Genomic DNA, 10,890 nt, shown 5'->3' on the forward strand with positions numbered 1-10,890 from the left:
TGCCAGCCGAGCGCTAGATATATGTACGCGTGTATATGCATATATATGCACACACGCATATAAAAAGAGGCAGGTGCACCTGTGTGGGTGCCTCTGCACAGGAGAAGGGATGGGAGCATTGCCAGGCGCAGCACAGCTGGGGGCCGGCTCTGCCACCACAGCACCACACAGTACAGGAAAGGCCATTTAAACTCAGGCGCTGTTGACACACTGGCATGGCAATACACCTGGGGCTTCTCTACGGACCACCATGTTGCTCTGGAAGGATATCCTGGGGCAGCCGGGCTCAGCTCTGCCCCCCTCGGTGCACTGCACTGCAGCAGAGCCCTGTACTGACCTTCAGCAACTCGGGCATCGAGATGCTCTCTTTATTTTTGCGGTAGTGCTCAAGAAGGGCACTTCTGTATAGCCTGAACTGGACACAGTAACTTCTGCTTTGGTGTCTGGGATTTCAAACAGAAGGCAACAGAGCTTTGATCAGGGAGAGGGAGGAATCAGGGAGCGGGTAACAGAGTAATCCTCTCGCGAAAGAAAAAGGGCACTGACCTCTCCTCTCCCCGCCAGTGCTGTAAGGAGGCTGGTCGCACTTAACGTGGCTGCTGAACGACAGGCCTACTTACCATCTGCATGCTGACAGGAAAAAAAGTAAGACCAAAAAAGTAAACAACCAGTATTTATTTGTGTAATTAAAGGAGACTAAAACGCGATAGAAATATCCAATCTCCACAAGAAATCCCGTAACCAATTTCCAACATGATTAAACTCACATTGTTGCAAAATGAAACAATCTAATCAACAGTCTGTGTTCTAATTATGTCTACCTGATCTTGAAATATTTCTGAGCTTGTTTATATCCCCAGGCCTTTTTATCTTGATGTATTGTAAAATCATTTCTAAAATGAATCAAGTAATGTGTTTTTCCTTCTGTGGCAGGTACAGCGTTGTGAGCGTAGGGAGGTTCAGAGACCACTGCTATGAAACGATGATTGAAAATCTCAGGCAAGTGGGGGGAGCAATGGAGAGGGAAATGAAAGTGCTCAAGGGGAAGAAACATACCTAGTGCTGGAAATGGAAGAGAAATACACTGTATACAAATGAGGGTATAGCAGACTAACAGGGTGAGAAGAAACTATACAGTGCAGGAAAAGAAGGGAGAGCAGAAAGATGAAAGCAGGTCCATCAGAGGCACCTAGAAGTAGGATGGAGCTAGTGGAGAGAATTCAAGGCTCTCTTTAAATTACCATCAATTAAGTTTCAAAAATTCACATTTCTATCTCTTTCTCACATTTTATTCATTTAAGCGTTTCCTCAAACCTGATCTTTGCTCTCATAACCATAGGAGTTCAAACTGTTAATGATGGTTGGTCGAGGACGAGATGGATGAGAGGTGATGTATGAACATAGCTGCATAGTTAATATTGTAAAACACAGATTAAGTTACCTCCAAATGGTAGACAAGGACACGGACTTTGAAGAGTGGAAAAACTGTGTCTTCCAATTTCACTGTACAGCAAAGTGCATTACAAGGTTTTGATCATGATGCTGGCTTCTAGATGCTACTGCAACATATAGAATTAACAAGCATGGCATGGCAGTGGGAAAAGACAACATGCTTTAAATTTGAAAGACTAGAGTTTGGAGCCTTAATACTTCAGCAGACTAACCACACAAACGATGAAGAGGGAAAAAGAAATGCAAACTTTCAAGGTTTTATTTTCCATTTTAAATTCTTATAAAACCCAAACTACTTAAAAAACATTTCCCCCCACACATACACATTTTAATTCCAAGGTTATGATTTAAATCAAGCCTGCTTCCTGGAGTGCTGAAAATCAAAAGGACCTCTAGCACACAGGCAGAGTCCCAATTAGAAAAGCTCCAGACAAAGCACTGCACACTGCTGCCCCTCATTTCTCTAATAATAGGGACTTACCTCAGGTAAGAAAATGGATAGTTACTTTTAATCAATATGACAACAGCAAGACCATTTGGACAGGGGAAAAGGCAGAGGAGATACCTTTCAACTGACAAATAAGCAATTTTCTGTGCTTCTAGTGAAGGCAAAGATTACTACTTTTTTTAACTTTCATAAACACTTCAGAGATTCATTGTGAAACACAAGCTCCCATGTTTTCTTGTTTCTGTGGGTACCCAGAAGTAGATACTGCAGGACAAGATACAAGAATTCCTTGTTTAATATATGTGGAATAAAATTCACTGCATGAAAGCTTTTTACTCCCCATCTTTTTAGTTTTAGATCCTCAAGATTTAACGCCTTTCCCATTGTTAGTCACTATTAATGATAGCAACTCTTTATTATTGACATCAATACCTGAGAGGGTCGTCTGCCCTCACTGAGAAGCAGCAGGGTTCTGAAATTTCAGCAGGCTTCCTCTGAAGCACATCTAGGGCAAAAATGCATTCAAAGAGGAAGCAGCTGGAAAACTGAAGGGAGAAAAAAAATATTATTTTGATAATGACCTCTATATTGGGATTAAAAAAAAACAAACACAAAAAAGAAAAGAAAAAGGTAAAAGAAAAAAAACAACAGCAGCTCTATGAGCTGTCACCAGGAAATATCATGGATGCAGCTCCAGAACTACAAGAGAGGAAAAGCCTGGCTCAGACTTTCACGTTTACTTTGCAGAAGCCAGAAGCATGCAGTAAGATTAAAACAACTTTTTGTGTGGACTAATTGGCTTTGTTGAGAACCCACTGTATGACACAGGTCCCACAGGAGATTTTCCCAAGGTCTAAAGCGCCTTGGGTGCATGATCCAAGGGCAAAGGCAGGAAGGGGCTTGGAGAACAATTTGTTACAGGGGAATGCCAGCAGGGATCAGACTAGGATGCTCTCCTCAACAGGTAAGAGACAGAAGGAAAATGAGAGTAAAACAAAAACAGTGGAATAAAAAATTTGTCTGGGTTAAAAAATAAACAAACCACAGCTTTAGAACAAGGCTAGCAATTTCCAGAAGTACTTACACAACCTAAATGGCATTCGTTCAAGTATACCAGTGGCTATAATACAACACAGAGATACTCAGGCTACCTTTATACTAGGGCAGGCCTGATTATAGGTAAAAACCTAATTGTGGCTGCACAGACTTCAGCATCTAATCACTTTTTTCCTCACCCCTTCTCCTCTGACTGCAATGTATATATTACTCGAAGTGCTCAAATCTCATTTATTTGTGTACTCCATCTTTAAGAAGCTTTCTGAGCTTATGAGGCTTTGCTGTTTCTCCAAACAGAGAGACAGATAAACAGGCCGATTATAAACTTCCAAATATGCAAAAAGTTGGTGTAGTTGCTGATGAGTTATATGTTGTTTGATCTTTTATAGGTCATCTTAGAAGTTAACATTTAAATTATTTCAGAAATTCTGACTCTTAAATTGGCTGTTTCAATAACATTATTGCTGCTGACTCCCTCGAGTGCTTGTGCTCACAGTTTCCTGATTTTAATTATTAATCCACCACCGCATGTTGCATTTCTCTGTAGCAACAGAAAGGTTAATATTCATAACCAATTTTTTAGGTTATATTTAAAGGTAGGTGAGGCGCAGTGCAAGGGAAGATGGAGGAGGGAATCAAGTTTTAATTACTTGTTAGTATCGCTATCTAGGTTGTGGAGCTGATTGCAGCTCTGCTCCTTCCTAGGCTCTTTAAGTGTACATCCAGAAGTGCAATTCCACCGAAGGCTGAGCACCGCTCCCTGCCTCTCCGAAATTACCTCTGTACCAGCAGCTTTCGGGAACCTGTGACCATCAACTTTTGTAATACTCCTCTGCTGAAGTAATAAATGAAGCAAGATATTAGAGAATCGTCCATAAAAAAGAAAGGCTGTACACACATGTAATCTAATTTAATCTTGTGCTTCATTACAATACAAATAAGGCAGACTGGCTTCTTTCTTCAGTTAGGAACGACCAAACACAACTTCCACTCTCAGAAAGCCACAGAGCTTGCTGGAGACCTGAGCTTCTCTCTGCTTTATTCCTCAGGGTCCCTCAGACTGATTTTTTCCTGAGGGAAATCTAGACTTAAACAACCAACACAGTTTCTTCCCTGCTGCCTATTTCTGATTCTCCAGGAAGTGTGAATGACTTTTTTTTTTTTTTCCTACAAAGCCACACTGAGAAATCTTCCTTTATCTCAGCTAGGATTTCCATCATAGACTCTACATCTATTATCAGAATGTAATATTTAGTCTTCTCAATAACGGATGTACTCAACTACATCATTTATAGTGAAGTCAAAGTGAGAAAGGAAAGAGGAAATGGAGAAAATCCTTTCACTAGTAATCTTTCCACCATTTTTTTCTTCAGGAAAAGGTAAAAGTAGTTCACATAATTAGTCACATCTAGAACTTGAATCAAAGCTCAGAGTTGCCTGAGACAGATCTCTGCATGTCCCTGTACAACCTCTCTGTGTTCAAATGGAGAGGTTCCTGCTGGGACTTCACTTCTGTTCTACTCTGAAAATAAAGATGTAAATGGACCAAACTTGTACCTTCCTGTCTTTTAAATGAACAAAGGAAATTCAAAGACACACAGTTTTGTGCCATTTTAAATCCTCATCCCACTCAAAACAAGACCAGAGGCCACCTGCTTCCACTTCCCATTCTCTCTCCTCCTCTTGCTCTCAGACATGCACCAACAGAAGCTATGGGGTATAAAGTCAAGTTTTGCCTAGGCAACTGAGATGAGAAAACTGTAATCTAAAAGGTATCCCAGCAGATATTTATGGAAGACAGAGCAGGATACGTACTATAATATTATTTTTCCTCATCATACGCAAAGGTTCAGAATCCATCTTTCTGTTAAAAAAGCACTGGATCACAAGCATTATTCAGTTCAAATTCAAAATTTAATGTTTACGTGGCACTCCTGCTGTATTCAGTCACACAAAATGCATTCTAAAGCCCATTCTCCCAGGTTTTAAAGTGATATGACTACAGCCCTGCCACATAAATAAAACGCCCGTTGCATTATCACCTTGACAAGAATGCCACATGAAGAAAAAGGAAGGTAAGGATTATAGATCTTTCTGGTGGAGGAAAAGAAGTTTTTATTATCTTGTAAGATTGTTACAGAATTTCTTTCTATAGAATGAACCTCATGAACACTATTACTGCTACTCCCTTTTTTAAAATTTATTTTATTTTTCAAGCAGAATTTTCTTTGCTTTCAAAATTATAAAGCTTTGTTTCACTACTTGTTAAGATACAGGCAGGCCCTAGGAACAGAAATCATTACTGTGCACTGACTTCTCATGTTTTAGATAGTTTCAATCGTCTATATTCACAAGAGGACATTTACCTATGGCTTTGTTTCATTCATTTTTCTTCACTGTAAAGGTGATGCAAATGTTTATTATGCAGCACCATTTGAAAATCCTTTTTTATGTTCTACATCGAAAAGATGAAGTCAATGAAAACTGAAAGTCTTGCTATATACAGGCAAGACAAAATTTCTAACCTGTAAAGTGCAAGTCCATTTTAAATTGTTTTTTTCAAATAAGAAAAAATTATGAAACTAACCTCAGCTTATTCCCTTTCACCAGTCGAAACATGCACAAATGCCCATAGTTTCATGCAGGAAGTTGAGTTTTAATTAAGATTACGTACAGTTAAGACAAAAATACTTAGAGACATACTATTGTGATGTTTCTCTGAAGACCCTGAAGTGTTCTTTCTGCTCTGTCAAAGACCTCTAGATGGCATACTTTGGTAAACTTTTATGATTACACACATTTTGGCCTCAGTACAGTTTACGGTGTTTTCACCAATGTTTTTGAATTAATCTGCTGTAATGACTGTCAGTTTAATGAGTTATTAAAAGATATTCATGCTTTTGTAGTGCAAAGTGTAGCAAAAATAGAATAAATAACATTTCATTTATTACAAAACTTCGTAGAATAAAATATATTTCTCTGTCTGAACAGCACTGCAGGCTCTAGGGAAAATAAAAGCAACAGTATTTTCAAGCAATAAAATATTTTCTGGAGCAGGACATGTGCCCGCAAAAATTATAGTAACCTATCTTCCTCCTGAAGACAGTAAAGTCTTTATAAGTAAGAACTTCACTAAGTTTGAATGCTTTATCCAGTAGGGATCTCTGAAAGGTTTTACAAGCAGAATAGCTAGTAAACAAAATGGAAACTTGCTGCTAGGATCCCTCCTTCGTGTTATATCAGAATGCTGCATTAATTTGTAGCAGACTCCCAAATGTCAGTATCATTAGATCAGGAAATACAAATTCCTGTATAACACCAGCTCTCTGCTACTGCTACATGGAGCCCGACCACTGGCATTTGGCTATAACCTGTCTTTCAATACTATACACTTTGCAGAATTAGATCCTAGCAGTAGGGCAATCTGTCTGGATAAGGGCAAGTCAAAGAGATGCCGACTGTCACTACCATAAAACAGGTGACAATCATAGAATATCTCCAACTATATATATATATATATATATACACACACACATATATGAACTGAGACTTTTCTGTGCAAATTCAGCACATGAGAACTGGACCCAAACGATGCGATTACTGCGTGGTTCATCTCCCTTTTATCCAAGATTATGGCTATCTGGGGCTTCCTGAGTCACAGAAAATCAATGCTAGTACAGGCTCTCTAGGACATGGAGTCATCTTATGCCCACTCAGACTTCCTACTGAACAGAGCAAGGTCTGGGCTGGATCCCTCATGCCTGCACTGCTTCCAAACCCTCATCAGTGCAGGCAGACTGAGGATTGCATGCAACCATGTGCTGACTGTTCCCGCATCATCACTACACAACTTGCCTTCCCTGCATACACACGCTGCTTTCTCACCTCCACTTGACTTAACGTGCCTTCCCCAGTCACCTCTTGTACTCCCTGCTCTCAGCGGCCACTCTCCTCCCTTCCTCCTCTTCCTGCAAGGTCCTAAATGCTTGGACAAAGACAAGAGAGAAAGCCTTTCCACCTCCCTCCCAGGCAGCTCCCAAACATTTAACTGGATTGTAGATCCTGACCCACACAAAGCTACGCAATAATAATTGCTCCGGGGCACATCTGCAACCCTACCTACTTTGTTTAGGAATATAGACGTGAAATGAGCAGATCTGAAAACCTAACCCGAAAGACTGAATCATTAGATAGTTATGTTTGAGTCAATAAGTACATGTTTTGTTTAGTTTTTACCTGCCCCCCCCAATTAAGCCATATATGCCCTCTTGTATGTATTCTAGCAGGTGGATGCTACTGCATGCCTTATTCAGAATACCATAGGAATAAGGAAATGAACAAATGTTATATAAAAGAAGAACAGGCCAAAAATACCCTGGGGTTATTGCAAACTCCAGCAGATTTTTGCAGGTGTTCTGGGCTTCAACAGCACAGTGAGACTTTTTCATTCATGTTCTGCCTGCTTCCTGGAAAACAGCACTGATGTGAATATCCAAGCTAAAGAAAACAAAACGCAATGCATATTTCAAAAAGAGAACTGGCTTTATATCCCATGGATTATTATATAGCTGTGTTCCCAAACTGTGCCTAGGCATCTCAGGCATGTTGAACTATTCAAGCATAAAGAGAGCCAAGATTATTTATAGCTCTTTTGTGTCATATTGGATGAGGCTATGTTGCAATCGGACAAATAACAGGGCCCAAGGTGACACATACTATAATATTAATAGAGGGGCAGAGGGAGAAATTACTAAATTGAAGTGCTTGGAAATCTACAACCTATAGCAAGAACAACCAATGTCATAAGAAAGTCATTCCTCTCTAACAACACTGGATTCAGGTTCCTTTTAATCATTTTGTCTAGTTGTGTACTCTGTTTTATGACGGTTTAATTGTAGCTGTACTTCAAATGTGGTGTACTGATGGGGGACAGCAGGGGAGCATTAGGCATAAAATTTAACTGCAAAGCTCAATGCAATCCTAATTATGGTGCTGCTATGACACCTCCATAATTACTCATTCTTATCCACTGGCTCTACTAAAATAATTCACAAGACAAAAAGCAAGCTGAGAACGCCAGCATTGTCACTGCAGTCCAAATCTAGACAGGACTAAAACATGGTGATGGTTGCCTTTTTGACACCCACATCCCTCCACAAAATTTACATAGCCCTATTTTAAGCACTCGGTTTCTGTATAATTCAAAGATCATCTAAACTAGCTAGAAGGAAATGTGGGAGAGAGAAGTGCCTAAAAATCTCATCTTTCTGCAGTGTCTCTGTGCAATCTGTGTGGGTTGTTTTTATGAAGTCAGGATCCACAGTCCTGCAGGACTTGGGAACCTTTTTAGCACATGCAGGCAACTTAACATTTTCCTCTTAAAAACAGCTAGAAATAGAAGTGGAACCTGTGCCACTATTTTTTTTATTTTTATAACAACCTAGGAGCAGTGCATTTCATTCATGGACAAAATAAATAAGCATCACCATGCCTTTGTCCCTAGACCAGGATTGCAGTGACAGGGCTGGCATTCTCACCTTGCTTCTTGTCTTGTGAAACAGTATGCGGAGACAGTGGATGGGGAACAGTAACAATAAATGTGTCATAGCAGTGCAGTAATTAGGATTGCAGTAGGCTTTGCACTTGATTTGGGAAGCATGGATCAGTCTTCAGTCCCCCCTTTGCCCGGGGAATGCCCTTATCACAGGACTGCGAAGACAACACTTCGCTCTTCTTAAAGACTGGCTGATCCAGCCTCCAGCTTTACAATTAGGATGTTTTAATGGGAAAGGACAGGCACGTGTCTGCATTCCTTGGGCAGAGGATCGATTAAAACATTGACCTTCACACGGTAATGCAAAAGGTATGTACCAAGTCTGGGAAACCCTCTCAATACTTCCTCCTCCTCTTCCTCCAGCCACATGTATCAAACAATAGAAGCTAAATCAAGCCTAGACAACTAAATACTTTTTCATAAAGATAGCAATCTTGGCTACACTCATTAAAAAAAAACAAAACAAACAACCCCAAAACAAAACCACTTGCTACCTTGAATAGTCCACTAAAAAAAAAACACAGGGGTATGGATTCACAACGGATTCACAGGACTTTCAGTACCAAGACACTTATTCCGTGCGCTGCACTCTTGTACTTGTCCCCCATTTTACATGCTTTTGTGTTTCATAGTTTCTGTCTCAAAGTATCATCAGAGCTGGAGGAGCTAGATAACTCCTGATAACCTGTACCACATACTCTGGGGTATGCAAAATGGCAGCAACGTCTTCTGTCACAAAAAGATTAAAAAGTACTTGTTTTGGCTGTGCAGAAATGGTCGAGGACAATTGCCAAAACTCTGATTGCTGCATTTCAGTCTTTCTGTCCTACAATTTTAGAGCAGTTTAGGTAGAATACAAAATCATTTATTGGACCATGAAGCAAGGGATCTTTAAATTTTGGGGAGGATAACAACGAAGATACAGATTTCCTCTAGTACTGATAACTTCAAGTCATCTAAAAATTCAAGAGTTTGGTTTGAAATAAGAAGCTTAAAAAATATTTTGGAAACAGTGAAAAAAAGTTCATATTTTTAAGTTTTTCCCCTTTAAAAGCAAAGACTACAGACTTAAATTAACCTAAAACCAGATTCTCCAATACTAACATACAACTGTGAAACTGGAATGAGACACCACACACTACAAGAATTTCAAATAAATAGTACATTTGCAACACTGTCCCTGCTCAGCTCATTCATTTCCAGAGTGCAAGGTTGGCTGATAGGTACTGACAGCAAAGGTTAGATCAACTTCACAATCTGCTGGAGGGTGCTTAAAGGATTAGTACCGAGGGACTTAATACTATTGAAAGTACTTGATTCTCTCTGCTACTTCTAGGTTATTATGAGGAGCTTCTTCCCTCTGCCTACAAAACAGCAAAATAGCCAATCAAAGGTAAAATTGGGTACACTTATTTAATTTCCTGATTCTTTCATGACTCATTTCTGAAAATTGAGACCCATTTCACTCAGTCAAACTTGTGAACCAATCTGGACTCAAAAGGCACAACTGCTGATCAAGATATTGGAAGCTGAGGTCAACTAAAACATTAGAATGTGCATCGTTGACTTTAAATATGGTTACTGTGAAACAAATGCACAGTCATTTTTAAAGTAACCAAAAAATTTATTCCTAGATCAAATTTTTGCTTAAAAACAATCTGGACCCACAATTCTATTATATAAGTATATACACATATAAATATACATATATATACACATATATGTGCATGTATATATACACCATCAGTACTCCCTGTGAATGTGAATGTGAATTAAATGTGAATTAAAATTCAAAGATTTCTTTTTATGCACACTGACAAAGTGAGGCAAAGGAAGTTTCCATGCTTCACTTCCCTGAAGTCCAATGAAGTCATCTGACTGCTTACAGGCACATGTAATGTAGAGGGATATGTGAGAGCTAGTCAGCTAGACTTCTATTATAGTCAGCACAGAAATGCATATTTATTCAGAGTGTGACTGATCTCAGTTGAAGGTAGAGGTCTAGATGAGACTAGAGATCTAAAAATCTGGTAAGAGAAATATGTTTCTAGCCCGTTTGCAGATTCATTTCACAATATGAAAAATGGCAGCAGATTTACATTAATTAACAAAGAGAACAAGTAAAAATCAAACATGTTCAGAACTTAAACCTACAAAGTGTGCTGGATTCACATCTGTCTTGCCTTTTCTTAAGATCTAAAAATCAGATACTACCTCATCCACTAAATGGCATATTGACAGCTCTCCTGATTCCAAACATATGGAGAAATCCAAGGTTGACTAAATTTTCTTTACTCTCAGAAATATCATTCTGATCTGAAGCCAACCATGGAACACAGCAAACCAAAAGGGATCTGGGTGAGGAAGCTGTGGGCAACTG

The sequence above is a fragment of the Haliaeetus albicilla genome, chromosome 6 (genome assembly GCF_947461875.1).
Source record: "Haliaeetus albicilla chromosome 6, bHalAlb1.1, whole genome shotgun sequence".
NCBI classification, from domain to species: domain Eukaryota; kingdom Metazoa; phylum Chordata; class Aves; order Accipitriformes; family Accipitridae; genus Haliaeetus; species Haliaeetus albicilla.